The sequence below is a fragment of the Arvicola amphibius genome, chromosome X (assembly GCF_903992535.2).
Source record: "Arvicola amphibius chromosome X, mArvAmp1.2, whole genome shotgun sequence".
NCBI classification, from domain to species: domain Eukaryota; kingdom Metazoa; phylum Chordata; class Mammalia; order Rodentia; family Cricetidae; genus Arvicola; species Arvicola amphibius.
Genome location: NC_052065.1, coordinates 132,580,563 through 132,591,716, shown reverse-complemented (window position 1 = coordinate 132,591,716; position 11,154 = coordinate 132,580,563).

The following is an 11,154-nucleotide window of genomic DNA, read 5'->3' as shown; positions in this document are numbered from 1 at the left end:
TTCATGAGGGTGATTTTGTGCGCCACAATTTCTTGAGAACCAGTTAATTTCCCCAAAATAAATTAACTTCTTTAGATTTCTTTTAACAGCATAGTTGGGACAAAAATCAACCAGCTAATAACTTCAATAAGATTCCTAAAATATGTATTTAAAAGTTTTAGTTACATTATGAACTAAGAGGAATTATTTGAGTTAATGCAGCCATTTAATATATGTGACCATTTACTTATAAGCCAGTTTTGAATAATGTAAACAATCTGTAAACAAAATCTGGTGCTGCAGAGAAGGTTCAGCTGTTAGGAGCATGTAATATTCCTGCAGAGGACCTGAGTTCAATTCTTAGAACCTATGTCAGACAGCTCACAACTATCTTTAACTCCAGTTTGAAAGGATATATTTAAGATCTTCTGGCCTCTGCAGATACTGCACCCATGTAGTGCACAAACAGTCATGAGTGCAAAACACCCAGACATATAAAATAAATGTAAGTAAGTCTTGAAAAAAATCCCTATTACAAACTCTGTACTTTGTACTTAGAATGTTTTGCTAACTTAAAAGCTAACACTCTTTAAGTGCTGAGCCATCCTATCTGCCTAGCCCCCAAACCCTGAGCTTTTAAGGTACAGCTTTCAAAATGAGTAAAACACTTTAAATGTCAAAGAGAAAAATGCTTAACTGATTTTTGATGAGATTATAGGGCTTTAAAGGGATTTTTTAAGTTTAAATTAGGCATAAGAACTTTGAAAAATCTGGCTTTTGAAGAGATCATAACTGTATAAGCACTAGCTTTGTATTTTAATGTGGCAAATAGAGTAGATTTATCTTAACATTTAAGATGTTGGTTATTATTATTAAAGACTTAATGGCATAGCTGTTTTATTATAGAAAAAAAGTGAGGCTACCTCAATTCTGGATGTTATTTCTTGAGATTTTATTTCTTGTACTTTTGAAAACAAAAAAGAAATTTAACATAAAAATGTTTGACAAACATATATGCTCATCATTTTACTCATATAACGGCTTTAATTAAAAATGTTTAGATTTAACACTTGCACATTAATATTCTTGAAAATATATCCATTGCACTTATTCCAATAAAATATTTTAGTGAAGGTTAATTTTTTGTTATTAAAGTAAGATCAAATTGAGAATCTTTCCCAAGTGCTGGGTGAACTCTCCCCTGAGGGGTAGAACCAGCTGACATGCTGCAATATCCAGCAAGGGACAGGACCAGCCATCCCAGAGCCAGTGAAGGGCAGGGATGACTCAGAATAGCATGGTTTCAATGCCCCCATGTTAACATGGGCCATTGAGATCACCACAGATCCAAACTGCAGCAAGACCATGTACCTACACATGTTCCTCAGCAGCAGCTCGGACCTGGATGCCACCACCACCCCAGTGGCTCACACAGGCTCCTCAGATCAGCACTGGCCTCAACAGCAGCATGGTCCCAGCATCAACATGGTCCCAGGTGGGTGATCAGACCCCAATAATCTGCATAGTCCTCAGTGACAACAGAAGCCTTGGACATCAACTCATACACTGGCTGCTATAGGGCCACAGACCTAGACATGGCCCTCAGTTGCAGCCCTGATTTGGGTGATACTATTACCATAGTCGCCAGACCTGGCCACCCAAATCAGCATGGCCCCAAAGACCCAGACAGTGCCTTCTGCAGCAGCCCTTGCCTAGATGACACCATGGACCTGGGTGATAGTACAGACTATTCAGATCAGGATATTCCTGGTGGCAGCACATCCCTCAGATGGGTCCTGAGCTTTCCTCTCTCCTGTGACAGGCTCTAGAGACCTTAGACAATACTTTGTATGATGGTATCTGATTGTCCCACACCTCTGGTGCTGAGCAAGATTTTGGTGAACCCTGCAGACCCCAAAAGTCTTTGGGGGGCACCATCAGTGTCCACTGCTGATTCAGGTCTCTCATTTTAATAGTTTTAAGAAATTTAAGAATACCTTAGTTTGTAACTATTTATCAGACATGCATACTATATATTCATATATATATATATATATACACACACACACACACACACACATACACACAAATACATACAAAATGTTCCTGTGGTATTTTAAATATAATTGGTCCCTATAAGTTCATTGTAAGTGGTGCTTTTAGGAGGTGTGGCTTTGTTGGAGTAGATGTTGCCTTGTTGAAGGAAGTGTGTCACTATGGGAGTTGGGCTTTAAGGTCTCCTATACTAAAGAATCTCTGCCCCTTCCCTCTCCTCCATATGTCTTATTTTCTGGAGCATTTTTGGCATGAGATGTGCATCTCACTAGAAGGGAAAGAACAGTTCCTTATGAATCCAGCATTTATGAAGCTGATGTGGGAAGTCCTTCCGTAAACATGTCGCTTTTATTGGTTAATGAATAAAGAAGCTGCTTTGAGCCTATAGCAGGAAAGAACAGAGCTAGGTGATGAAAACTAAACTAAATGCTGGGAGAAAGAAGGCAGAGTCAGGGATATGTCATGGAGCCAGCAGAAGAGAAAGACACAAGCTGCAGATGGAACCTTGTTGGTAGGCCATGAGCCTCATGGTAAAATATAAAATAATGGAAATGGGTTAACCAAAGATATAAGAGCTACCTAGCAATATGCTTATGCTATTTGCCAAGCAGAGTTTTAATTAATATTGTTTCTGAGTGATTATTTTGGGAGTCTGGGTGGCCTGAAAATGAACAAGCAGCCTCCCCCAACAAATTGGTGCTCCAATGTGTGCTACCTAAATCCACATAAAACCTGAAAGGACTTGGAAAGACATTCTAGAGACTAAAAAACAAAGTTTGGCCACATTTTTTTTTTTGGATGGGCTCTGCTTGCCAGCATACCACAGCTTCTTTAAGAGAGATCTCCCTGATTCAGCAGTAGAAAAAAACTGCTCAGTTTCAAAATGGTGGTTTCCTGGTTCTCCAGCACAAATGGCTCTGACTCTTTTAGGAAGTCCACCTATGGAGCATTTGAATGGGGTCGGTGAGCAGCATATTTCAAACTGCTTAACGACTTGACATAGACCTGCTGCATACTTGGAATTAGGGCAGTGTGGGCAGCTTGCAGAGAGACATTTGATTCTGGGGACTACTAAGCTAAACCAACATATATGTTTTAAAGATTTCTTGACTTCAAAATTTGAGTCAAAGGATATGTTGTTTTAGAAAAGAAATTCTTTTTTTGTTTCCACAGAAGATGAGAACCTGTAGGTCTCTTCCAGACTAATGTGCTTTGATTGACCAAGACCCCCCACCCGAAGGTTGCCATGAATACCCCCTAAAATTACTTTGCACACAAAAAGCAGGAAGCAGTTTGGAAAGAAGTATGTCCAAATACCCGAAATGATTGTTTTTAAATGTTTGTTTATATTTAAAGGGGGATATGATATAAAGATGAATGCTTTGCATTGGTATGGATCTTGGTCTACTGATACAAATTTAAGGTCAATTTTGTTACACATATATTTCTGCTCTTGATTAAGGTATTGTGTTTGTGCAGCTCATTTAAAATGTAATATAGAAAGTAGGCCTGAGACAGAAAACTGTAAGTGAGCAGAGCAAGGCACAGGAGCGCCGAGCTATCTCCAGGAACACCGAGTAACTAATGGGGTAAATAGAACTGTGACACTGAATGTACCATGAAGAACAACCATCTGAGCTTTGGATTCAATGGCACCTTGAAGATTATTCAACAGAATCTCAGACAGCCCCAACCACACCTATTAGAGGAAAAGATGAATAGATTTCACAAATACCTAGCCACAAACCTAGCCCTACACAAAATAATAGAAAGAAAACTCCAACACAAGGAAGTTGGCTTCACCAACAAAAACACGGAAAACTGATGGTCTCATAACAGCAAATCCCAAAGAAAAAATGCACAAATTAACATCACCAATGATGAAAACTAAATTAACAGGAGATAGCAATCATTGGTCATTAATATCCTTTAATGTAAATGGACTAAACTCACTGATAAAAAAAAGGCACAGGCTAACAGAATAGATACGAAAACAGAATCCATCCTTCTTCTGCATACAAGAAATAAATCTCAACCTCAAAGACAGACATTGTCTCAGAGTAAAGGCTTGGGAAAAATATATCAGTCAAATGGACATAAGAAACAAATGGGTGTAGCTATCCTCATATCTATCAAAATAGACTTCAAGCTAAAATAAGTCAAAAGAGACAAAGAAGGTCATTTCATACTAGTCAAAGAAAAAATCAATCAAGAGGAAATTTTAATGCTGAACATCTGTGCCCAAAATACAAGGGTACCCTCATATGTGAAAGAAACACTTCTAAAGCTTAAAACATACATTAAACCCCACATACTAATAGTGGGATACTTCAACACTCCCATCTCACCACTGGATAGGTCAATCAGACAAAAAATGAACAGAGAAATAAGAAAACTAACAGATTTTATGACTCAAATGGACTTAACAGACATCTATAGAATATTCCATCCAAACAGAAAAGAATATACCTTCTTCTCAGCACCTCAGGGAACCTCCTCAATAATTGAACACATACTCGGTAACAAAACAGTTCAAATGGCCAAAAGACACTTAAGGTCATGCTCAACCTCCTTAGCGATCAGGGAAATGCAAATCAAAACAACTTTGAGATACCATCTTACACCTGTCAGAATGGCTAAAATAAAAAACACTAATGATATCCTTTGCTGGAGAGGATGTGGAGGAAGGGGAACACTCATCCATTGCTGGTGGGAATGCAAACTTGTGCAGCCACTTTGGAAATCAGTGTGGCAGTTTCTCAGGAAATTCGGAATCAACCTACCCCAAGATCCAGCAATTCCACTCCTGGGAATATACCCAAGAGATGCCCAATCATACTACAAAAGCATTTGTTCAACTATGTTCATAGCAGCATTATTTGTAATAGCCAGAACCTGGAAACAACCTAGATGCCCCTCAATGGAAGAATCAATAAAGAAAGTGTGGAATATATATACATTAGAGTACTACTCAGCGGTAAAAAACAATGACATCTTGAATTTTGCATGCAAATGGATGGAAATTGAAAACGCTATCCTGAGTGAGGTAACCTGGAGTGATGGGAGCGGGCTGCATTCCCACCCAGCTCCCGGCCACCTGGCTAGCTTATGCCCCAAAATAACAACACACAAATTGTATCCTTTAAACACTGCCGGGCCCATTAGTTCCAGCCTCTTATTGTCTAATTCTCACATCTTGATTAACCCAATTTTAGTAATCTGTTTAGCACCACGAGGGGTGGCTTACTGGGAAGATTCTAGCCTGCATCCATCTCGGAGAGGAGAGTCATGGCGACTGCTTGAGGCATCTGACTAACTTCCCTCTTTCCTAGCATTCTGTTCTGTCTACTCCACCCACCTATGTTCTAACCTATCAGGCCAAGCAGTTTCTTTATTAATTAACCAATGAAATCATCAGATAGATAGAAGACACACATCAGTAACCCAGACCCAAAAAGATGAATTTGGTATGTACTCACTCATAAGTGGATTCTAGACATAAATAAAGGTCAGTGAGCCTATAATTCCTGATGCTAGAGAAGCTAAATAAGAAGGTGAACCCAAAGAAAAACATATAGTTATCCTCCTGGATATTGGAAGTAGACTAGATTACCAGGCAAAAATTGGGATCTTGGGGGTGGGGTGGTGGTTAAGGGGTGATGGGGAGATGTGGAGAGAAAAGTAAGGAGGGGAGGATGGGGAGACCCTGGGGGAATGGGATGGTTGGGATGGAGGAAGGGTAGATAGGGATACAGGGAAGAAGATATCTTAATTAAGGGAGCCACTTTAGGGTTAGCAAGAGACTTCACTCTAGAGGGGTTCCCAGGTATCCATGGAGATGTCCCCAGCTAGTTCCTTGGGCAGATGAGGAGAGGGAGCCTGAAATGGCCTTTTCTTATAGCCAAATGAATATCTTGCATATCACCACAGAAGCTTCATCTAGCGATGGATGGAGATAGAGACAGAGACCCACATTGGAGCACAGGACTGAGCTCCCAAGGCCCAAATGAGGAACTGAAAAAGGGATAACATGAGCAAGGAAGTCAGGACCGCAAGGGGTGTGCCTGGGTGAGACGGTGGGGCTGGCCTAATGGGAGCTCACCAAGGCCAGCTCAACTGGGACTGAAAAAGCATGGGATCAAACCAGACTCTCTGAACATAGGGGACAATGAGGGCTGACTGAGAAGCCAAGAACAATGGCACTGGGTTTTGATCCTACTGCATGTACTGGCTTTGAGGGAGCCTAGTCTGTTTAGATGTGCACCTTCCTGGGCCTGGATGGAGGGGGGAGGACCTTGGACTTCCAGCAGGGCAGGGAACCCTGACTGCTCCTTGGACTGGAAAGGGAGGGGGAGGGGAGTGGAGGGAAGGGGAGAGAAATGGGAGGTGGGGAAGAGGCAGGAATTTTTAATAATAATGATAAAAATATATAAAAAACAAACCTCAACAAATACAAAAAAATGGAATAACCCAATGTACCTTATCAGATCACCATGGTATAAAACTAGAATTCACCAGCAATACTAATTCCAGAAAACAAACACATGGAAATTAAACAATGCTCACCTGAATCATCAATGGGTCAAGGAAGAAATAAAGGGTGAAATTATAGACTTCCTAAAATTCAATAAAAATGACCACACAACATACTCAAATTTATGGAACACAATGAAAGCAGTGTTAAGAGGAAAGTTCATAGCACTAAGTGCCTACATAAAGAAGCTGGGAAAGTCCCACACTAGTGAATTTACAGAGCATTTGAAAACTTTAGAACAAAAAGAAGCAAACTCACCTAAGAGAACTAGATGGCAAGAAATAGTCAAAGTGAGAGCTGAAATCAACAAAATAGAAACAAAGAAAACAATACAAAGAATTAATGAGACAAAGAGCTGGTTCTTCGAGAAAATCAACAAAATAGACAAACCTTTATCCAAACTAACCAAAAGGCAGAGAGAGAATATCCAAGTTAACAGAATCAGAAATGAAAAGGGGGACATAACAACAGACACGAGGAAATACAGAGAATCATCAGGTCATATTTCTAAAACCGTACTCCACAAAATTAAAAAACTTAAAGGAAATGGACAACTTTCTCAATAAACATCACTTACCAAAATTAAATCAAGACCAGATTAGCAAATTAAACAGACCTATAACTGCTGAAGAAATAGAAACAGTCATCAAAAGTCTCCCAACCAAAAAAAGCCCAAGACTTTTTGGTTTCAGCTCAGAATTCTACAAGACTTTCAAAAAAGAACTAATACCAATATTCCTGAAACTATTCCATACACTAGAAATAGAAGGAACATTGCCAAACTCTTTTTATGAGGCTACAATTACCCTGATACCCAAATCACAGAAAGACATTACTAAGAAAGAGACTTACAGACCAATCTTACTCATGAACATTGATGCAAAACTACTAAATAAAATACTGGCAAAATGAATCCAGGAGGACATTAGAAACATCATCCACCATGATCAAGTCAGCTTCATCACAGAGATGCAGGGATGGTTTAACATACAAAAATCTGTCAATGTAATTCACCATATAAACAAGCTTAAAAATAAAAACCACATGATTGTCTCATTAGATGCCGAAAAATCCACATGATTGTCTCATTAGATGCCGAAAAAGCTTTTGAAAGAATACAAAACCCCTTCATGATAAAGGTCTTGGAGAGAGCAGGGATAAACGGAACATACCTAAACATAATCAAGGCAATATACAGCAAGACAACAGCCAACATCAAACTAAATGGAGAGAAACTCCCAGAGATTCCACAATTTCAGGAACAAGACAAGGCTGTCCACTCTGTCCATATATAGTTCTTGAGGTCCTAGCTAGAGCAATGAGACACAAAAAGAAGCTCAAGAAAATACAAATTGGAAAATAAGAAGTCAAACTTTCACTGTTTGCTGATGATATGATAGTTTACATAAGTAATCCCAAAAGTTCTACCAAGGAACTTCTACAACTCATAAACACTTTCAGTAATGTAGCAGGATACAAGATTAACTCAAAAAAAATCAGTAGCCCTCCTGTACACAGATGATAAAAGGGCTGGGGAAGAAATCAGAGAATCAACACACTTCACAATAGCCACAAATAGCATAAATATCTCAGAGTAACTCTAACCAAACAAGTGGCAGACTTGTATGACAAGAACTTTAATTTTTTGAAGAAAGAAATTGTAGAAGACGCCAGAAAGTGGAAAGATCCCCCATGCTCTTGGGTAGGCAGAATTAATATAGTAAAAATGGCAATCTTATGTTGTAATGAGAGCGGTGGGTTTTCCCACCCAGATCCTGGTTGCCTGGCTACCTTATGCCCCGAAATAACAACACACAAATTGTCTTCATTTAAACACTGTCTGGCCCATTATATCTAGCCTTTTCTTGGCTAACTCTCACATCTTTCTTTAACCCATATCTAATAATCTGTGTATTACCACGGGGTCATGGCTTACCGGGAATATTCTAACCCACATCCATCTCGGGCCCTGCTTCATGGCATCTGCCTGTCTCTGCTTTCTTCCTCCCATAATTCTGTTCTGTCTTCCCCACCTACCTATGTTCTGTCCTATCAGGCCAAGCAGTTTTCTTTATTAATTAACCAATGAAAGCAACAGAAAGATAGAAGATCCTCCTACATCAATCTTACCAAAAGCAATATACAGATTCAATGCAATGCCCATCAAAATCCCAGCAAAATTCTTCAAAGACCTCGAAAGAATAGTACTCAAGTTCATATGGAAAAGCAAAAAACCCAGAATAGCCAAAACTATCCTGAATAATAAAAGAACTTCTGGAGCATTGTAATCCCTGACTTCAAACTCTACTACAGAGCTACAGTACTGAAAGCAGCATGGTATTGGCATAAGAACAGACAGGAGGACCAGTGAAACCAAATAGAAGACCTGGATATCAATCCACACATTTTTGAAACTGATTTTTGACAAGGAAGCAAAAAAAAAATCAAATGGAAAAAAGAAAGCATATTTAACAAGTGGTGCTGGCATAACTGGATATCAACATGTAGAAGAATGAAAATAGACCCATATCTATCACCATGCACAAAACTCAATTCCTAATGGATCAAAGATCTTAACATAAAGCCAGTCACACTGAACATTATAGAAGAGAAATTGGGAAGTACACTTGAATGCATTGGCACAGGGAACCCTTCCTAAGTATAACCCCAGCAGTATAGACACCGAGAGAAACAATTAATAAATGGGACCTCCTAAAACTGAAAAACTTCTGAAAAGCAAAGGACATGGTCAACAAGACAAAATGACAGCCTACAGAATGGGAAAAGATCTTCACTAACCCCACATCAGACAGAGGCCTAATCTCCAAAATATACAAAGAACTCAAGATATTCGACACCAAAAGAACACATAATCCAATAAAAAATGAAGTACAGACATAAACAGAGAACTCTCAACAGAGGAATCTAAAATGGCTGAAAGACACTTAAGGAAATGTTCAACATCCTTAGTCATCAGAGAAATGCAAATCAAAACATCTCTGAGATTCCATCTTACACCTGAAAGAACAGCCAAAACCAAAAACACTGATAACAACTCATGCTGGAGAGCTTGTAGGGTAAAAGGAACACTTCTGCATTGCTGGTGGGAATGCAAGCTGGTACAACACCTTTGGATGCCAGTGTGGTGATTTCTCAGAAAATTAGGAATCAACCTTCCTCAAGACCCAGTAAGACCAATTTTGGTTATATATCCAAAGGATGCCCAATCATGCCACAAGGACATGTGCCCAACTATGTTCATAACAGCTTTGTCATAGCCAGAACCTTGAAACAACCTAAATGGCCCTCAGCCAATGAATGGATAAGGAAAATGTGGTACATTTACACAATGGAGTACTACACAGCAGAAAAAAAATCAGTGACATCTTGAATTTTGCAGGCAAATGGATAGAGCTAGGAAACATCATTTTGAGTAAGGCAACCCAGACCCAGAAAGACAGTTATCACATGTACTCACTCATATGTGGTTTTGAAACATAAATCAAAGAAAATCAGCCTATAAACCACAATCCCAGAGAACTTAGACAACATTGAGGACACTAAGAGAGACTTACATAAATCTAATCTACATGGGAAGTAGAAAGTAGAAAAAGAGAAGATCTCTTGAGTAAATTGGAAGCATGGGGACCTTGGGGGAGGACTGAAGAGGGAGGGAAGAGGCAAGGAGGGGAGCAGAGAAAAATTTTTTAAAAAGAAAAAAAGAAAGAAAAAATTAATATATAATTAAAATTATAGGCTAATAGAAAATCATCTATAATAGTCAAGCTTGTTGTCATTTTAGTTTTTTTAGATATACAGAGATACATTTCAGTTAGTTAGGTGTTCTTCAAATCTTTCAATGACTACAGAATTGGAAATTAAAATGTTTTAAGAACTTAGACTTTTCATGACAACAAGACACATCTGTTCCTGGCAGCACTAATTACTTCAAGAAGATTATGGGGCATCAAAGAGGCTCCTTATGGAATTTGTTAGTCATTTGTGCAAGAAACTGTTCTTGCCTGAACTGCTTGATTTTATGCTGTATGAAATGGACATACAAGACCCAGAGAAATGACTGCTGAACATGCTTTAACGTGAGACAATTCTTCGAAGTTTCTGCTTCATGAAAGAGTCTGCCAGACATTCTGCAGGACACAGAAGAAAGTTACTGACAAACTGCCAATAAAGGTGAAAATGTCTTTGAAATTTCCTGCTTCGTAGAAATGTCTGATGGATACTATGGGCCTGTAGGCTGAAGATGGATACCTCAATGGTACAGAAGAACTTTGGGTGACAGTCCAGGCAGCGAGATGTACCTGTCAATTCTAGAGTTTTGGAAGTTGCTTACAGTGCACTTCCTGTTTACTTAGGTGATATTATATCCTTCTGGAGTCTTTAGTGGAGATCAAGAATAGATAGTAATAATTATAGTTTTCCTTAGTTATGATGAAAGATGAAGTAGATATAAATATTGTAACTGTGATTCTTGCTTGATACCTGTTTTGTTATATCTAATTTTACTATGTTAAAGTCAAAACCTTCCTTTTGATTTAGACAGAAAAGGGAAGATAATGAAGGAAGTC